This window comes from Acomys russatus, chromosome 4, assembly GCF_903995435.1.
Source record: "Acomys russatus chromosome 4, mAcoRus1.1, whole genome shotgun sequence".
Lineage (NCBI taxonomy): Eukaryota > Metazoa > Chordata > Mammalia > Rodentia > Muridae > Acomys > Acomys russatus.
This window is the reverse complement of record NC_067140.1, coordinates 33,706,346-33,727,543: the sequence shown is the minus strand read 5'-3', so window position 1 is coordinate 33,727,543 and position 21,198 is coordinate 33,706,346.

Below are 21,198 nucleotides of genomic sequence, written 5' to 3'. Positions count from 1 at the left end.
CTACATTCTTTACCATTATAATGGCTTATAGTTTTTCAGAGTAAATTTTCATATTCAAAGACTGAATTTATAAATCTTATATCATCCTTCAGCGTGACAATTCCCTTGTGGCAAGGAATACTGTGGAAATCACTAGAGTTGTATACAGAAGTTTTGTATATTTCCATTGCTGAATGTGTTATTTATATGAGAAAAAATTATAACTTTAAGGTGACGCATAACTTCTAGGAGACTAAACGTTAATGAACCTGGAATTACTATACTTGCAATGAATTTATGATCACATGGGTTAATATGTTATTCTGCTTCCTTATACACTATACTGTACTTGTTAAAAATTCACAGTAAACATGCATACATTTATTTTATTTCCAATCAAGAAATAACTTGGTAAGTAATATATAGTCATTTTAGGTATTAGAATATTTTAGTTTTAAATTATATTTTGCTTTTAAAATACTTGTTAAACAAGTAAAAACGAAGCTAAAGAAAAATATAATTATTTGTTAAAGATTTCATAAAATTTGTTTGATCCTTAAAGAATTTACATTATGTTTTAAATATGTTATTAATAATTAACATAATTAGATAACAATATATAGAACCAGATGGTTGTATTTGCATTTAGAAGGTTGCACTGTCAGAATGATGGGGAAAATGCCCAGTCCATCTAAATGTTGGAGTTTTAAAACAAAACAAAACAACAACTAAACCCCCTAAAAAAACAAAAAAAAAAATTAAAGGTTTTGGTCTTTACATTCTTATTGAATTTTATCTAATTCTAATGAAACAGCTGGTAATATAGGAAAGTTGCTGTGATAGAAGAATCATTGGAAAAAATTCTGCAAAGTGCTGATACTTTTAACTTAAAGCAATTGTTTATTTCCATTTTTATTTATATCTTAATAATAATTTCATATTCTAGTTTTAATATATTTGAGATGCTTGCAGTTTTTTATTTGAAAACTGGACCATTTTATTTTGTCACTTATGTGTCCTCCGTTCTTATACCAAGAGAGTTCTCTGTCTCTGTCTCTGTCTCTGTCTCTGTCTCTGTCTCTCTCTCTCTCTCTCTCTCTCTCTCTCTCTCTCTCTCTCTCTCTCTCTCTCTCTCTCTCTCTCTCTCTCTCTCTCTCTCTCTCTCTCCTCTCTCTCTCTCTTTCTTTCTCTGAGTGTGTGTGTGTGTGTGTGCATGTGTGTGTCTGTGTAGATGTGGATATTTGTTATGTATATAGGTATTTGTGCACATATATAATATATTTGCACATATATATATGAAGACTAGGGGACAACACTGATGTTGTTTCTTAGACACCCTCAATCTCTTTTTTTATTATTTAATTAATTTTTTCAGATTACAACTCAATTGTTTTCCCATCTCTTGTATCCTCCTGTTCCTCCCTCACTCCTCTTTCACCCTATTCCCCTCCCCTAGGTCTAAAACCGTGGGGGAACTCCTTCCCCACTATATGGTCATAGACTATCAAGTCTCATCTTAGTAGTCTGCTTATTCTTTCTTTGAGTGCCACCAAGCCTCCCCACCAAGGGGAGGTGGTCAAATATGGGGCACTAGAGTTCATGTCAGAGTCACTCCCTGCTCTCCACATAACTGTGGAGAATGTCCTATTCATTGGGTAGATCAGAGTAGGGGTTACTCTGTTTACTACTTGTATTGTCCTTGGTTAGTGCAATAGTTTGAGCAGACTCCCTGGGCCCCAATCCACCCATCATGATTTTCTTCTTGTAGGTTTCTAGGACTCTCTGTGTCATTCTATTTCCCAATCTCCTACATTTTTCTTACCTAGAGTCCCAGTAGGATGTCCTCACATCTATCCCAATCTCCTGGTAAGTGAAGACTTTTGTGGAACATGCCTTTTGGGCTAGTATCCAGATATAAATGAGTATATACAATGTGTGTCCTTCTGCTGCTGGATTAACTCACTCAGTATGATCATTTCTAGATCCATACATTTGTCCACACATTTTGGGATTTCCTTGTTGTTAATAGGTGAGTAGTATTCCATAGTGTAAATGTACCACAGTTTCTTTATCAATTCTTCAACTGAGGCACATTTAGGCTATTTCCAAGTTCTGGCTATTATGAATAAGGCTGCTATGAACATGGTTGAGCATATGCCCTTGTTATGTGGTGTGGCATTTTCTGGATATATTCCAAGGAGTAGAATAGCTGGGTCTTGAGGAAACCCTATTCCCAGTATTCTGAGAAAGTGCCATATTGATTTCCAAAGTGGTTGTATAAGTTTGCATTCCCACCAGCAATGAAGGAGTGTTCCTTTTTCTTTACATGCTCACCAGTATGTGGTGTTACTTGAATTTTTGATCTTAGCCATTCTAATGGGTGTAAGATGGAATCTCAGAGTCATTTTGATTTGCATTTCTCTGATGACTTAAGGCACTGGGAATTTCTTTAAGTGTTTCTTAGCCATTTGATATTCCTCTTTTGAGAATTCTGTTCAGTTCTGAGGCCCATTTCTCAATTATGTTATTTGGTTTGGTGGTGTTTAATTTCTTGAACTCTTTATATATTTTGGATATTAAACCTTTGTCTGATGTAGGGTTGGTGAAGATCTTTTCTCAGTCTGTAGGCTGTTGCTTTGTTCTGTTGACAGTGTCTCCTGCCCTGCAGAAGCTTCTCAACCTCAGAGGTCCCATTTATTAATTGTTGACCTTAAGGCCTGTGCTGTTGGTGTTCAGTTCAGGAAGTTGTCTCTTGTGCCAATGTGTTCCAGGCTCTTCCCCAATTTTTCTTCTAATCTATTTAGTGTCTCTGGATTTATGTTGAGGTCTTTAGTCCACTTGGATTTAAGTTTTGTGCATGGTGACAAATATGGGTCTAATTCCTTTTCTCTACATGTAGACATCCAGTTAGACCAACACCATTTGTTGAAGATACTATCCTTTTTTCATTGAATATATTTGACTTCTTTGTCAAAAATCAAGTGAGCAAATGTGTGCAGACTCATTTCTGGGTCTTTGATTCAACTCCATTGATCAACCAGCCTATTGCTGTGCCTGTACCATACTGTTTTAATTAGTGTTGTTCTATAGTGCAGCGTGATATTGGGAATGGAGATTCCTCCAAAGGATCTTGTGTTGTATAGGATTGTCTTAGCTTTTCTCAATTTTTTGTTTCTCCATGTGAAGTTGAGAATTGGTCTTTCTTTTTTTTTTTTTTATTAATTTATTCTTGTTACATCTCAATGGTTATCCCATCCCTTGTATCCTCCCATTCCTTCCCCCTCCCCATTTTCCCATTATTCCCCTCCCCTATGACTGTTCCTGAGGGGGATTACGTCCCCCTATATATTCTCATAGGGTATCAAGTCTCTTCTTGGCTACTTGCTGTCCTTCCTCTGAGTGCCACCAGGTCTCCCCCTCCAGGGGACATGGTCAAATGTGAGGCACCAGAGTACGTGAGAAAGTCGTATCATATTGGCACAGGAGACAACTTCCTGAATGGAACACCAACGGCCCAGGCCTTAATGTCAACCATTAATAAATGGGACCTCATGAGGCTGAGAAGCTTCTGTAAGGCAGGAGACACTGTCAAGAGAACAAAGCGACAGCCTACAGACTGGGAAAAACTCTTCACCAACCCTACATCTGACAAAGGTCTAATATCCAAAATATATAAAGAACTCAAGAAATTAAACACCACCAAACCAAATAACCCAATTGAGAAATGGGGCTTGGAACTAAACAGAGAATTCTCAACAGAGGAGTATCAAATGGCTGAGAAACACTTAAAGAAATGCTCAACCTCCTTAGTCATCAGGGAAATGCAAATCAAAACAACTCTGAGATTCCATCTTACACCCATCAGAATGGCTAAGTTCAAAAACTCAAGTGACACCACATGCTGGCGAGGATGTGGGGAGAGAGGAACACTCCTTCATTGCTGGTGGGAATGCAAACTAGTACAGCCACTTTGGAAATCTATCTGGTGCTATCTCAGAAAAATGGGAATAGGGCTTCCTCAAGACCCAGCTATCCCACTCCAGAGAATTGGTCTTTCAATATCTTTAAAAAATTGTACAAGTATCTTGATAGGGATTGCGTTGAATCTGTAAAGTGCTTTTGGTAAGATGCCCATTTTTACTATGTTAATTCTCCCGATCCACGAACAAGGGAGATCCATCCCTCCATATCTGATGTCATTTTCAATCTCTTTCTTCAGAGATTTAAAGTTTGTTTCAAACAAGTCCTTCCCTTCCTTGGTTAAAATTATTACTAGATATGTTATATTGCTTGTGGCTATTGTGAAGGGTGTAGCATTCCAAATTTCTTCCTTGGAATAATTGCCATTTGTATATAGGAAGGCTACTGAATTTTTTAGTTAATTTTGTATCCAGCCAATTTGCTGAAGGTGTTTATCAGCTGTAGGAGTTCTCTGGTGGAATTTTGGGGATCATTTATATACACTATCATATCATCTGCAAATGGGGATAATTTGACTTTCTCCTTTCCCCTTTGGATCCCCTTGATCTCTTTTTATTATCTTATTGCTCTGGCAAGAACTTCAAGAACTATATTGAAGAGATATGGGGAAAGTTGGCAGCCTTGTCTGGTCCCTGACTTCAGAGGAATTTCCTTGGGTATCTCTCCATTTAACTTGACGTTGTCTATTGTCTTGTTGTATATAGCCTTTATTATTTTTAGGTACATGCCTTGTATTCCTGATCTCTCTAAAACTTTAAACATGAATGGGTGTTGGACTTTGTCAAGTGCTTTCTGCACCTAAGGATATGTTCATGTGTTTTTTTTCTTTCAGTTTGTTTATATGGTAGATTACATTGGTGGGTTTCCATACACTTAACCATCCCTGCGTGCCTGGCATGAAGAAGCCTACCTGGTCATGGTGAATGATATCTTTGATATGTTCTTCTAATCATTTTGTGAGTATTTTATTGAGTATTTTGTTTTTGGTGTCAATGTTCACAAGAGAAATTGGTCTGAAATTCTCTCTCTCTCTCTCATTTTTTTTAAGTATTTGTGGGGTTTAGGTATTAATGTGACTGTGGCCTCATAGAATAAATTTGGTAATGTTCTATCCATTTCTATCTTTTAGAGTAGCTTGAAGAGTATTGATATTAACTCTTCTTTGAAGGTCTGGTAGTATTCTGCGCTGAAACCATCTGGCCCTGGCTTTTTTTTTCCCCCCTTTGGTTGGAAAATTATCCATTATTGCTTTTATTTCTGTAGGGGAAATATGGATATTTAGTTTGTTTATCTGATTTTGATTCAATTTTGGCAAGTGAAATTAATCAATAAAATTGTCCATTTCCCTTAGATTTTCAAATTTTGTGGCATATATGCCTTTGAAGTAGGATCTTATGAATCTTTGTATTTCTTCAGTGTCTGTAGTTATGTCTCTCTTTTTGTTTCTGATTTTGTTGATTTGGATACTGTCTCTTTACCTTTTAGTTAGTTTGGCTAATCATTTGTCTATCTTGTTGATTTTCTCAAAGAACCAGCTCCTGGTTTTGTTGATTCTTGAATTGTTCTCTTTGTTTCTAATTTATTGATTTCAGCCCTGAGTTTGATTATTTCCAGAAGTCCTCTCCACTTTGGTGTTTCTGCTTTTTTTTTTTTCCTAGTCTTCCAGATGTGTCATTATGTTGCTTATGTGGGATGTTTCCAATTTCTACATAAAGGCCTTTAGTGCTACGAAATTTCCTCTTAGCACGGCTTTCAATGTGTTCCCAAAATTTGGTATGTTGTTCCTCCATTTTCATTGAATTTCAGGAAGTATGTAATTTCTTTATTTATTTCTTCCATGACCCAGGTGTCATTAAGTAAATAATTGTTTAATTTCCATGTGTGTACAGGCTTTTTTATTTCTGTTTTTGTTGAAGTACAGCCTTAGACTATGGTGATCTTATAGGATACAAGGTATTATTTCAATCTTCTTATATCTGTTGAGGTTCGCTTTGTGACCTATGTGATCAACTTTGGAGTAGGTTCGATGGGGTGCTGAGAAGAAGGTATAATCCTTTGTATTTGGATGAAAAATTCTGTAAATATCTGTTAGATCCATTTGATTCATGACATTGGTTAATGATGTTATTTCTCGGCTTAGTTTCTGTTTCAATGACCTACCCTTCAGTGAAAGTAGGGTGTTGAAGTCTCCCACTATTAACATGTGGGGATTGATGTGTGGTTTAAACTTTGTTAATAGTTCATTTACAAATGTTGGTGCCTTTGTATTTGGAGCATAGATGTTCAGAATTGTGATGTCATTTTGCTTGATTTTTTCTTTGATTATTATGAAGTGTCCTCCCTCATTCATTTTGATTAATTGTGGTTAAAAGCCTATTTTATTAGATATTAAATGGCTATACCATCATGCTTCTTATGACTGATTGGAACATTTTATCCAGCCTTTTACCTTGAGGTAATGTCTGTCATTCTGAGTGAAATGTGTTCCTTGAATGCAGAAGAATGTTGGATCTTTTTTATGCATCCATTCAATTAGTCTGTCTCTTTATTGGAGAATTGAGACCATTGATGTTGAGGGATATTAATGACAAGTGACAGTTAAGTCCCTTAATCTTGGATGTTGGTTACAGTAGACAATTTGCATGGTTGCATTTTGGTGATGGTGTAGTTATTTATTTCCTGTGTAGTTTTGGTTTTCACTTGTCCCTTTGGGGTGGAGTTTTCCTTCTAGTAATTTCTGTAAAGCCAGATTTGTGGTTACGTACTGTTTGATTTTTTTTTTTTTGTCATGGAATATTTTGTTTACTCCATCAATGGTTACTGATAGTTTTGCTGGGTATTGTAGTCTGGCCTGGGATCTGCAGTTTCTTAGGGTGTGCAGGATCTCTGTACAGGCCTTTCTGCGTTTTATGGTCTCTGCTGAGAAGTCGGGTATAATTCTGATATGTTTGCCATTGTATGTTACTTTGCCTTTTTCTCTTGCTGCTTATAATATGTTTTTTGTTTTGTATATTTTGTGTTTTATCATTATCTGGCAGGAAGATTTTCTTTTCTGGTCTATTCTATTTGGTGTTCTGTAGGACTCTTGTATGTTTATAAACATCCCTTTTAAATTGGGGAAATTTTCTTCTATGATTTTGTTAAAGATATTTTCTGGGTCTTGGTGTCGGGCAGCTTCTCTTTCTTCAATGCCTATTATTCTCAGGTTTTGTCTTTTCATAGTGTCCTTGATTTCTTGGATGTTTTGTGTCAGGAGTTTTTCAGATTTACCATTTTTGTTGATGGTTGTTTCAAGTTCTACAATTGTATCTTCAAGTCCCAATATTCTTTCCTCCATTTCTTGGATTCTGTTAGAGAAGCTCACCACTATGTTGCTTCCTTTCTTCTCTAAGACCTCTCAATCCCATTTTTCTTCTGTCTGTATCTTTATCACTGTTTCCATTTTCATCTTCAGATCTTGAACTATTTTCTTGATTTCATTCCTCTGGTTGTTTGTATTTTCCTGAATATTTTCCAGTGCCTCTCTATGTCAGGAGCCATAGGACCTTGCCTGACCTGCCCCAGTGGCTGAGAGGCCCTGCTGGCTGAAAGCCACAGCTGTCTGCATACTTGAGATAATTATTCTGCCTGGCTACCACAAAGATCCATCCTGACCTTGAGAAAGAGAACATTCGGTGTATCGAGACTTCTGTATAGTCACCCCACTCCACACCTGCTGTCCTTGGGCCTGGCCCAGAAGATTTTGTAACTTTCCACTGCATTCCTTCTCACCCCCGCCCTTTCAGAAGCTTATTATAAATTTGGATACCCCCTTATAATAAATGGCCCTCGATAAGCAAGTTTTTCCTGGGCCTATGCCTCTGTTCTCGTCCATTCTTTATTCACAGGTCGTGACCCTCCTCGCCACTCCAAGAATAACTGAACCCGCGGGTCGGGACATCTCTATAGGCCTCTTTTATGTCTTCCACCTGTTTGGCTGCATCTTCCTGCATTTGATTACAGATATTATTTGGTTCCTTCATTATCATCTTCATTACTAAGGACTTGAGGCCATTTTCTTGTATTTTGATTGTGTTTGAGTTCTCAAGGTTGCTTTCTTTGGCATAGCAGTGATCTGGAGATTCTGAGTTGTTTTGGTTTTTGTTGTTTGCATTCTTAAGCTGTTCTTTAGTCATCTTGCTATCTCTGATGTTGGGTGGTAGCTTCTGGTGTCCTTTACTGGTTATTGAGAGTGGGTCGTTGGTGAGTGATTATAGGTCACTTGTCTTTGCCTGTGGGGGTATCAGGGAGTTCTTCCCTGGAACCGCCAGGTGATCTGGTTTCTGCTGCAGGTGACTTTGCTCTACACTTTAAGTTCCTGGCTCGGTCAACAGAGGTAGGCTTCTGCCTGATCCCTTTCATGCTACTGAGGAGATTCATATCAGCTGTGTTGGGGGCTGCTGTTTAATTTTCTGATCTGACCCCTTGGGGCAGTCCAGCTTCTCTCAAGTGTGTGGGAGACCGTGCCAGTCCATGGGGACTGGCCAGGCCAGGTTTTACTTGGCCAGTTGTCCAGGCACAGACCACTGTGGCCCACAGTCAAGTTCCTGCCCAGAACAGTCTAGATATTGGACCAGTCTAGATTGCACACCTTTGGCAGTTCAGTCCCATCAAGTTGTGGCCATATTCCAGGCCCCCCAGGGCAGTGTAGCTTCTCCCACAAGCGTGGGAGTCCATGTTGGGCCATGGGTACTGTTTAGCTGGGCTTTAGCTGCCCAATTGTCCAGCTCTGGAATGCTGTGGCCTGCAGTCAGGTTCCTGCCTGGACCAGACTAGATAGTGGACCACTCTAAATTGTGCATCTTTGGCAAGTCAGTCCCACTGAGCTATGGCAGCAATTCAGACTCCCTTCCAGACCCTCAGGGAATCCAGCTTCTCCAATGAGCTTGGGAGTCCCTGCCAAGGCATGGGAACTACCCTGGCCGAGTTCTATTAGCCCAATTTTGCAGATTCAGTCCACTGAGGCAGGCTTTCCGGCTCCGGTCTGGACCCACCTGGACCATGCACACTGTCTCTGGGCACCATGTCCACCATCACATGGGCTTCCCAGTCATCTTGGGGGTCTCCTTGGACTGGCATGGGGCAGGTGGGGATATCCAAGGATAGATTCACCTGTTTTCTTGAGACTTCCCCAGGTCAGGAGCTCCAGTGTTCCACTGTCCCACCACTGTGCCTGGGCTATAGAGGCCATCTGCAGTCACAGGTGGTCTCCATTCCAAAGGCTGGGGAGTGAGTTCAGGACCTCCTTGGGCTGTTTTTGACCTGGGGCCAGGCCCACCTGTGGTCTGCATTTTACAGGACCCACTCACCTAGCATTCTGCAATTTTTTCAGTCTGTGGTTCTCAGTCCAGTCCCTGGTCTCTGTGCTGCAGATCAGATACAGTGCATGATAGGTGCCGCCATCTTGGAACTCCTCAACTTTTTCTTGTTTGTTGTGAGAGCAAGATCTCTCTCTGGCCTGTAGCTCATCCTAAGTTTAAGCCAGACAGCTTAGGTCCTGGGATTTGTTTATCTCAGTTGTCCAGTACTGAGACTCAGTGCAGGTCACCATAACACCATAACAGGATTTCTTTTATATATATATATATATATATATATATATATATATATATATATATATATATATATATATCATTACACATATATACAGATATACAGTAAACTACATATAGCATGAAGAACCATGAAACAATCAGGAATTATATAAATGTTACATTCATAGTGTTTTGGCTATTTGTATTTGGCAACCTTGAAGAAAACCTCTCCCTATCTTGGTGAGTCTAAAATTCTGAATGTAAATCAATATCTATCATACCTCATCTCTGTCAACTTGGTTTTAGTCTAGATAGATGTTTTAAGTTTATAACAGAATTTCTCAAGTGACTTCCATGGAAGTGTTGTAGATCCTTCTTTGTTTAATAACTGAGCTATCACACAACTCCAGCCCCTTTTCTGGATCCAATACATCCCAAGTTGGTATTGAATACACTTTATAGAGCTGAGGATGACCTTGGATTTCTACCTTCCTACCTGCATCTCTAAGTGCTAGTATAATAGGCAGTATCAGGTACAGTGAATACAGTTCTAGGGACTCATGCATGCTAGACAATACTATACTGAGTTATGTCTTTGGTTTTCACTTGTTCTATTTTATTAAGACAAGGTTTCTCTCCCTCCATCCCTTCTCCTTCCCTCACCCCTCCCTCCATACCCCCTTTCTGCCTCTCTTTAACTCTCTTCTTCTCTTTCTCTTCTTCCCCTTTTCTATCTGATTGCATGGAAACTTCAATATGTATCAGAGGATAGCATTAACTCATAGATACTATCTCACCACAGCTCATCCTACTTAGTCCTAGATTTAAAGATACAAGCTACCATACATGCTCTATTACTATTTTTAAACAATTCATTTTGCAAATATGTGGCTTGTCTGGCCTCATCTCCCATTTGGAACCTAGGTATACCATAGTTATTTTTTAAAATTCTGTTTGTTTGTGGCGTTAATATTTGAGGATGTGGGTATACAGGAAAGAGTGTGTTGATACAGGTGTGTAAGTATGTGGGTACGCATCTGAAGGGGTACGGCTATGCCCATGGATAGTATGTATGTAGAGTCCTGAAGTTAACTTTTGGAAGTCTGTTCTCTCTTTCCAATTAGTGGAATGTGAGGTTCAAATCCAGATGGCCAATCAACTGAGACATCTTCATAGCTTTCAAAAGTTAGACTTTTGGTGCTATTTCAATAGAAGCTAACTTTGCCATTTAAACTGGCTCAATTTTCCTGGAGGTCCCAATTTTCATGCCTAGTGAGATTCTCTAGAGACATGCACCTTGTATATTTTTTGCTTTTTCTGTCCAAGTCTGGCTCAGTCACAAGGAGTCTTACATGACTCAATTTAGTTTTCTAACCCAGTACCTTTCCTTGATTAGTTCTATTTAAAACTTCATATAAAAAGGACTAAACTCTCATCTTTTGTTCAATTATTTCTTTTTCATTTTTTCTTTTAATTGTAGATTGGGGGTAAACTGTCATATGAGGCAATTCCACCTGCCCAGATGAGCAAAGAAACTTACTGCCTGGACTGAAAATTGGGAGGACCAGAAAACAGATTCTAGAAAAGCTTGTTTTCACACTCTTCAGATTCTACACTATGTAGCTTCTGCATGTATATTTTATGCCTAAAGATATATATTGTTTAATAATTGATAGAACCATGCATAGTTGCTACAAGGCAATGTGATGTTCTCATTTGATCTACTTTGGGAGAATCATTTTCTACCCAGGAATTTACTGCAATGGTAAATATTTAATAGCATTAGCAGTATCAGAGTCTATTTTTCTTTGAAGAGTACTTAATTATGTCCATTTCCCCATGATGAGATGCTAAAGTAAAGTATCATTTGAATTTGGGACAACTAGGGGAATGTTGTAGATGTTTCATATGCCTCCCCCAATGAAATGCCAGTGTGTGCATATAATGAGGCAACTGAGAAGAATCTCAACATACTCCATAGGACAACACTAACAAATGACCATTGAAGTGACACCTTCACTGTGCCTACTACCTACCATACTCAATGAATTAAGGATTTGCTGAGTTAAACATGAACATTATTGATATAAGATTCAAAATTTCTATTTTCCCATCACTTCCTACATAATTTGTTTTTGGTAAATTTTTGGGCATTTCATGCAGGCAGAGGATGGTTCTCAACCTCAGTGTCATCTCAGAAATGTAATCCATCTTAGGTTATTGTTGATGTTGTTGTTTTGTTTGGTTTGGTTTCATCTGAAGTTTGAACAATTGCCTTGGTTTGAGGGCCAATTAGCTCTAGAAGACCTTCCTATTTCTGCCTCCCTGACATTGAGATTACAAGGGCACATCACTATACTGACTGGTTTGTTGGCTGGTTGGTCGCTTTGGTTGTTCTAGACAGAGTTTTGATAGGCTCTCTATGGAACAGAGCTCTGGTGTTCTGGACTCACTTTGCAGACCAGGGTAGCTTAGACCTCACAGAGATACATGTGCCTCTGCCTCCCAAGTGATAGGATTAAAAGCATTTATCACTGCCCAGCCAGACTTTTGACATCATATATTCTGGGGATTGAATCAAGTCCTCACACTTGACTCACAAACATTTTACTGGTTGAGCTAACACTCACTCAGCATCCCTACCCTTTATTTTGGTCTGGATGTCAAATAGAATCTTATGTAGATATTTTGCAATTTTGACGTAAAAGGAGGAATTTTATGCATACCAGCTCAGATTTTCTTTTTACGAGAAAAGTTCTGATGATGTACAAAAGATAATCCTGTCACTCTTTCCTGTGAACAAAAGACCATGCTATGTTCTAGATATTATTTTTCCTATATTATCTCTGTAACATTCTAAGACAGGACCATGAATGGTAGAAAAACTGAAAGAATAAGCAACCAAGTACCCCATGGCATTATTCTTAGCATACTTGGGTCCTTATGAAATAGTTATTTTATACTGTCCACATGTGGTAACCCAAGGTTAGTTCACACTTGGTGTTTAGCCAGGCAACAGGAAGAAACTTTAAGTTTAGGCAATCCCAGAACATGTGGCTTCACCAGGAAGAGCAAGCCATGGCATGGCCCTCTGGGATGGTGGTAGATTTGATTCAAGCATCTGTTAACAGTTTTAATTTTATTTTTTAATATACATTTTTATCAGAATAATAATATTAAAATGTACTTCGAGGTTAATTTTTTTTCTTCTCTCAAATTGACACAGGCTATAGCTATCCAGGAGAGGAGCTTCAATTGTCCACCACCAGATTGCCTGTAGGCAGGTCTCTAGGGCTTTTTTAAAATTAATGATTTATGTGAGAGGGTCTAAGTCAGTGGGGGCAGAGCCCAGCTTAGCCATGTGGCCATAGATGTTATAAAAAAGCATACCAAGTTCATCAAGCCAGTAATCAATGTTGTTTGATGGCCCTTGTTCTGTTCCTGTCTTAAGTTCTTGCCCTAACTTCCCTTCATGATGGACTGTCTGCTATAAAATTAAATGAACCCCTTTCTCCTAAATTTTCCTTTAGTTATGATATTTTATGAGAGCAATAGAAATCAAGCTGAGATATCATTCACTAAGCTTCTTTGGGAAATTTTTATTCATTGAATTGGTGTCAATATTAATTTTAGAAGTAAAATAATAAAACTATGAACTCCTTTTATTACAGAATACCAAGCAGGTTTTATACTGGAAAATAATAATTTGACACAAGATTTACACAAACAATAGTGGACTTTTACCTGTATATTTTAATAAAAAGTACTTTAAAATTTTAGAAGAGAATGAGGTAATATCAAACTTGGCAGTGCAGATTTTAGTGTTAATGTGATTTTTTTAGGCTAAGGAGCAAACACTTTTAACATGAAGAAATATCAAAAATCAGCTTCAGATTATCCAGATGCTGTGTGGAGAACTTTACATAAAATGTGGGGTTTGCATTGTATATCTATTGAGCTTCATTCTTTTCCAAATAAGTTTTATTTAACTTTTAAAATTTTTTTTTTGAGGATTCTGTAGAATTCTGACACCTTAGCCTCACAGAAGATAGTGAAAAAGTAGGCAAAATCATTGTTTTAGCCAGAGGCCCAGATGCCTCCATCTTCTATGCATGAAATCTTCATTCATAAAATCTCAACAATATGATTACATAAAGAAAACCCACAAAATAAGCACATCCATTAGCATGCCAACATAGACAGCTATTATGTCACATGTCAAATTTACTTATTTATGTTGTGTCAGAGACTTCTTCTGGAGATACAGAACACACATTTACACAAATCCCCAAAAGGAATTCATGAAAGAAACAAGTAAAGTTATACCAAAATCCAAATTGGTGAACCAATGAGTTTTTATTGGGGTAACTTATACGAGTATGGGTGAACGGTTACCTATGGGGGCAGAGGTGATTCAAATACAGTAGTATAACCAAAAAGCTTTCATCAACACAGGTGATAACTCACAAACCTAGAACCTTTGAGCTCCCTTTACAATCTGCAGGCGGCTCAACGGTTCTCCTGGACATTGCTGCAGGTAGCTGGGTTGGTCAGTCTCTTCACACAGTTGTTTTGTTTTTATAAGCTTGAAGAGAATCCTTCACAAATCTTGCAAGTTTCAGCTCTCACAGACATGAAGTTTGTTTATTTATGTCTCTCATGCGCCTCCTCAATGAGGAAGAAATTGTTGCACAATAATTTCTAGGAAGATAAATCGTAGTAATCACATCAGAATTCACTTAACTTTTAAGTTATTGGAATTCAGTTACTGGAATACATAGACCCATACAAGCCCACACAGCCACACACTCATCACATGTGACTACAACATATTCACTTTATATGCCCATGAATAGTGATGCATCCATCAATTAATAGAATTTAAATGACCTGGGTACTTACTTCTATCCCAGGATGAGTATGAAATTACAGATACAAATCTGACTTCTCTGAGATGGGAAAAGTACTGGCAACTGAAGCTAAATACTAGTGTTAGCTTATATACTACATGATTAAAAAATGTAGGATATACATGAAATTGTGTGTGTGTGTGTGTGTGTGTGTGTGTGTGTGTGTAATTTCTTATGCAAAGAGGAACATACACATAAACTCAAAGTGTCCATAAAATGGTATGTGCATTTCTGCCAGTGATTACTCCTGAGTTAAGTGATTAAGCTACTTAAATTATACTTTAAATTTACTTTAGTCACAACAACAACAACAGCAACAGCAACAACAACAAACCCTGATCTCTTGAGTCAAAAACTCACTGGCCCCTGGTCAGTAACTGTCAATTCTCTCATATTGTGTTTTATCATTCTTCTTCGTCTGATTCTTCAATGTTCATTGCATCAGCACTACTTAAAAACAAAAAGCAATGCCATGAGAAGCACTCTGTAAAATGAGGATAGTAAGGAAAGGTATAGGACATTTGATTAAGTTCACAGCACATGCCTTTCTGTTTTGATTTAATTCAAATCAGTTTCTTTGGCCCCACACTATTATTAGCCTCCTATATTTGCTCAGGCTCTTCTTGAGGTGGTCATGATTTTCATCAATCATATACTGAAAAATCTTCTGAATGGTCTCTGGTTCATTTAATGTTATATTTAATTGTCAAGTAGGAATTTGCTTACATTTATACTATATGGCATGATGTTTAATTATATGCACTTAAAACAAAGGAACCATGTCAACTTCACTAAAATTCTATGAACTCTTGACACATTCTAAATTACTTTGAATTTATTTTTAAATACTCAATACATTCTGATTTACTTTAGTCATCATCTTAATGTGAAAAATTAAAAACCTATTTATATTTTCTACATGAAAATGTATACTGTATACACTTGGATCCATGATCCTCCTCCCTCCCCCTTCCTTCCTCTCTCCCCCTCTCTCTCTCTTTATTTATTTATTTGTTGTATTCATTGTTTGTGTGCATGTGTGTTTTCCCTGGATGTATATCTGTGTACCATATACATGCCTGATGCCCACAGAAGCCAGAATACGGCATCATCTCTCCTGGAAGTGGAGTTTCATGAGTTTGGAAGCTGCCATGTCAATATTGGGGGTTGCTTCTGGGTCCTCTGGTAGAGGAGTCCATACTCTTAATTGTTTAGTCACCTCTCCAGCCCCTCTTCAGTCTCTTGACCATTCCTCACTTCTGTGCACATCTACTGAATTCTCCCTCATTGAATTCATTGTCATTTTCCTGCTGTTAGATTAAGCTGTGTTATTCAGTTTTTTAATTGCTATTGCAATATATCTCACAGAAACAACTAAAAAAAAAAAAAAAAAAAAAAGGAAGCTTTATTCTACCTTAAATTTTCAGAAGATAGAATCTAAAGACTTGGCACCATAATCATGACCATTGCAAAGAACAATGTCATGGCTGTGAGAGCATATGACAAAAATGTTCATTCATCCCTTGACAGATGGAAAACAGAGGAAGCATTAAAGCAAGGTGCCAGGGTAGAACATGCATCCTAAAGTCATGTATGGTTTAGAAAAGTGTTTCATAGTCTATTAGCTGAGTATACTTAAAGAATTTCACTTTCAGGGTAGCAAAAGAAGGCCAGTGCAACATTTCCTTTCAGGAAAGGTATTCTGCCACTAAGACATTACTTTACTCTTTATTTCATCTATGCATAAGGCTTTAAGTACTTCCAAGAAATTTAAATTTGGATGCTTCACTTGAAAGATAAACACCTCCAGTAGCATCTATGTTTAAAAGGAGTCCTTCGTCTGAATTGTGGTCTCTCTTGGGTAAAATATTGAGTTACTCAATCACTACCCAAACATCTCTACCGAGAAGGTGTCCCCTGCTGGTCTCCTCAGCATGTGCTGGATCATGCTGTTTCTCATCCCGAACATCCGCAAATCTTCCCCTGTGCTCTGCACTCCCAGTGATGCTTCACTAATGGTTCTGCTTCACAAGTTCAGGTACCATAGAAAACGTTGCCTCACAGCCATCAAGGTATAGCCCCTGCTGAATAACCTGGCCTGCCCAGTGCACCTCCTCCCTTTCCTCCTATTTTTCAGGCCACCATCCTTCACTAGGAGTTTGTCAGTGTTCCCTTTCCCCTTTTACACCCCAACATTGTCACCAAAAATGTCTTCATAAAACAGAAGTGTTCACATTCCTGCCAACTGAAAATCACTTGGTAGCTAAGTAATTTCAAGTTAAGTAGACTACAATTTCTTTTAAATTTACTACACCACAAATTAAAAATGAAAAGGGTAAATGTTCTCAGAGTATGTGGTTATTTATAAATCAGTTCCTTCACTGTTACGTATAATGTGTGTTAGTCACACATAAAGATATAAATAAATTACATAATATATAATTATAGATAGAGCCTTTGTTTTTAGATTTATTTAGTATCCAGGTGGATTGTTTTGAACACCTTAGAAACCTGTCATGTTGATCTTGGAGTTCATGGCTTAGTGGATTAAACTCATTTCTTCCTTTGCAATACCATTGCACCTAACTTTTCTTTCTTTAAAGGCAGTCTTAATTGTTACTTAGAATTTACACATGACCGAGAAAGGCTACAGGCCACATTAGCTTTGAGTTTACAATTACAGTTAGAGGATATACACTATATTATATAAATGTTATATATACATATATAATGGGATTAGAATACTTAAATTTTTTGTGTATATACATATATATTCATGCATATGCATATGTATATATGATATATTTATTAATGATATGTAATCCATTTTGCCAACATATATATACATACATATACATATGTTCATATCTGCCACCATGCCCAGCTTGTAACAAAATAACTAACAAAAACAAGGCATGAATATGGGAGGGAGAGGAAGAATATGAGAGGAATTGGAATGTAAAAGAAGGTGCTTAGATGTGGAGATGCAGTGCTCACATATAAAGTTTTCAAAAATTTAAAATTTGAAGAATGTTTCCAGCATTATTTCAGATTAACTACTTAAAATTATCATAGCTATCAATGAATGAAATATGTTTGTGAGATACTAAGGAATCTGGAACCAGAAATATTTTGAACTCAGTCAATTCACCTAACCACGTACTTAAAAAATAATAAAATGAAAATTCTTTGTAACTCAGCTTGATGGTGTGAATTCTGATTTCTCCCAAAGTGTTACATTTTCATTTTTTATGCCCTTAAGTTGCTATAAAATATATGCTGACACGAATTATTGCTGATATCATTTCAATGGTTTAAATCTCTTGAGTTAGGGATTCTGAAGGACTGGAAAGTGCATTCTCGTGAGTTTCTTTGTTACATTTCTTGTATCTATGTGCTTACTGTTTAAGTGTTTCTATAGATGATAAATAAGCTCTTTCCAACCCCATTTCAGTTGTGGCTCCGTGAAAAGCACACAGTAGCTTTACAATTTGTGAACTGATGTGACTGTAGCAACTCAAAATGTCCTGAGGCAACTTAGAAAAGGATGTCAAGAAATAGGTAAGAGTTCACTATTCTGCATCTTAAAAAATAGCTATAAGAAGGAAAAGTATGTTCATTAAACACTAAAAGGAAATATAGCTGGGAAAATGTCATTAATATGGTACTGCTTTAAAAAACTTGTTCGTATTTTTTTTGTATCTTTCCCCTTCTCTATCCCAACTCACTCACCACTCTCTCTCTCTATTTCTCTCTCTACCTCCCTTCCTCCCTCCAGTGTGTGTGTGTGTGTGTGTGTGTGTGTGTGTGTCTGTGTGTGTGTGTGTGTAATAATGCATGCATGGAAGTCAGTTCTTTATTTCTACAATGAAGGTTCCTATAGTCAAACTCAGATCATTGACAGGTTTGGTGGCAAGAATCTCTACCCACTGAGAAAACTCATTAGCCAATATGAAATTAATTTTTTATTGTGTGAAACTAAGCCCAAATGAGCTCATATCTGAGCTATTGTAATCTTTCTTCCCCTTCATGAAAAATATCTACTTCTTCCTTTGCTGAATTTCTTCAGTGAACAGGCCATTATGATTAGCATTCATCCTGGGACCTAAGGACGTGCTGCCATTTCATCTTCGTTTCATCCTTAGCATATGTCACTGAGTTCCTCAGAATTTCATCCCAGACTATGCTGGGGACCTTGGTTGGTTTCCTCAGACATTTTGAATGAGTTGGCATTACTAACACTAATAGCAGTTAGCTCTGGCAGGGCTTTTCCCACCCAAAGTCTATACAATCATGCCCTAATTCTTGCAGCCAATAGCAAACTTTGTTCTTCAGAACTTTACCAGAAGGCTTGGCATTTGTTAAACCTTGACATTGTTTTTGTGACCTTGAAAGGTGTTTGATACAGATGAGATAAAAGATGTAGGCAAAGACCAAAGAGGAGATTCGGGCTACAAAATAAAAAAGGATGGGTGGAACACAAGCAATAAAGTAATGTGCTTCATGGAGGTGTCCATAGATAACCAAAGCTACAAAACTGAGCATACCTGGCACCAAGTTACAAGACTTTCAGAGGTAAAATTTGTGTAGATTTAAACAAATGAAGACCCAGATAATATGTAGGGTAGAGATTCTCTGTGCATGTTCAAGATGTAAAAAGGCACAATGCAGAAGGTAGCACTTGATACAGGTTTTAAAGGATGGGTACAATTTCAGTAAATGGACGTGAAGACCAAGAAGTTGTTTTTCAACAAAGTTGTATATTAGCTGTTTGGATGGGGGTATAAAAGTGTTTGGGGCTATTACACAGACTAGGTAAGACTTCAAAAGATCAGTTTGTCTGAACTGCACTAGCCTTTGCATACCAGCCAGCATAAGTAGGGCAGCATGCACTGACGAATGGCAGGAATCCTTGAGTGTGTTTTAGCACAGGGGTAACAGGATCAGATTTGCAGCATTGCTGACAGCACTTTGCTAAAAGCAGAGTTTTACAGTGTTGAGAAATGTTGAGGTTTCATGTTAATACAAAATTCTCTTTCTGAAGGACTGTGAAGAAATTCCTACTGAGGTGTAGTACAAATGTATTGCACTGTGCCCCAGAGTCAGGAAGAAGGCCATTAAGGGGTTTCATTCAAGACCCTCTGTCTATAATGAGTGAGATGGTATGTTAGCTCTGTCTGGAAGCTTTTTGGATGACTGATGGTGCTGAGGCATCTAATTTAAACTTACTCGGTTTTATCTGGCCTGAGGGAGTTGCTGAAATATTTTAACCGACAAGGTGGGGATTAACTATTAAAGAGTGATAGAAAAATCAGTCAGGTGTCTTTGCTGAGAAGCAGCCAGGGCATCAAGCAGGTGAAGAGAAAAGCACCAGCAAAGACTCCTGAGATGCATTACTTAAGGCTTCTGTCTTTCTTTTGTCCTAACCAGGAAGGCTAAGTCTGTCCCATCTGGGGGTTCTGAACAAGTCACTACCGAGGTCAATGAACAGGACATTGTGCTTTGACAACTGTGATCTCAAGTCTCTTCCCAGTAACCCTTTCTTAAGTTGGTGGCACTGAGTACTGGAAATGAAAGTCTTGCTAAGGCCTTTTCAGGGCTTTTGAGAAATGTCTGGACATCCATTATCTGCCCACCACCAGCTTGATTGATGCCAATTTCTTCTCCAACATCTTCCAGCATCTATCTGCCCCTTGTCTTTTACTGGATCTGCTTTTCTGACTAAGAGACTTAGTAAGTATAATTCTCCTTCTTCATTCTAGCCTGCTTTCTCTAGGAACAAAACCTAGCTTCCAGCACAGGCCTTGTTCTTACTAGAGAGGTTTTTATGTGGTGAGCAATGCAGATATGTGTGCAAGCCCTCTGGTCAAATGGGAGTCACTGCAACAGCAGACCTTCTGTGTGCATTTACTGATGTTAATGGTTTTGCTGGTACAAGTTTGCCAGCATAAGGAGAAAGTGCTGGCTTAAAAAGAAGAAACCGGACAGAATATGATGCCATCCATGGCTCACCTGAGGAACATAAGCAAACTATAAGGAAAAGAAAAACAAACCCTTGGCTTTTTCAATAATTAGCACGATCTCCATAAAAAGCTGCAGAGAATGTTGAGGTGTTTCTTCACCAGAAAGTGATGTAAATATCAGACATTGTGAACTTTGGGTAACTGTTGGTAACAATGGTCACAGCAAAAAATGTGACAGTCACTGGCAAAAGAGACCTATGCAATAATAATACTAGAGATAACTAAAACCACAGACAAACATGAAAGAGTCTCTTTGGTGATTGTGGTGAAATTGTGTAGGTCATGGGGACAATGGCAGCATGCTTTGATTTAGTTGAGAGACTGTATCATCTTTAGCATTGGGATGGCCTATACTATGTGGGTACATTAAACAGCTATGGGGTACCACCTCTCTCAGTTTTCTTATATTTTTCTAGCTATCATAATTTCAACCTCCCCCCAGTTGAATCTCTGCTGAATATAGGTAACAGAAGTACAAAATTATCTAGTTATATCCTTACTCAAAACTCTTTTCTTATTCAAATCCATATATATGTATGTGTATGCATGTATGTATATATGTTTATGTGAGTATGTGTAACTGTATTACATTTATATATGTATACACATATACCAAATCCATATATATAATGCATATATGTATATATATATATATTCATAAGTTTATGCAAGAAGCTCAAGTCCTTGTTCAGCTCCTCCAACAGTCTTTAGAAATGATAACTTACAAAATCT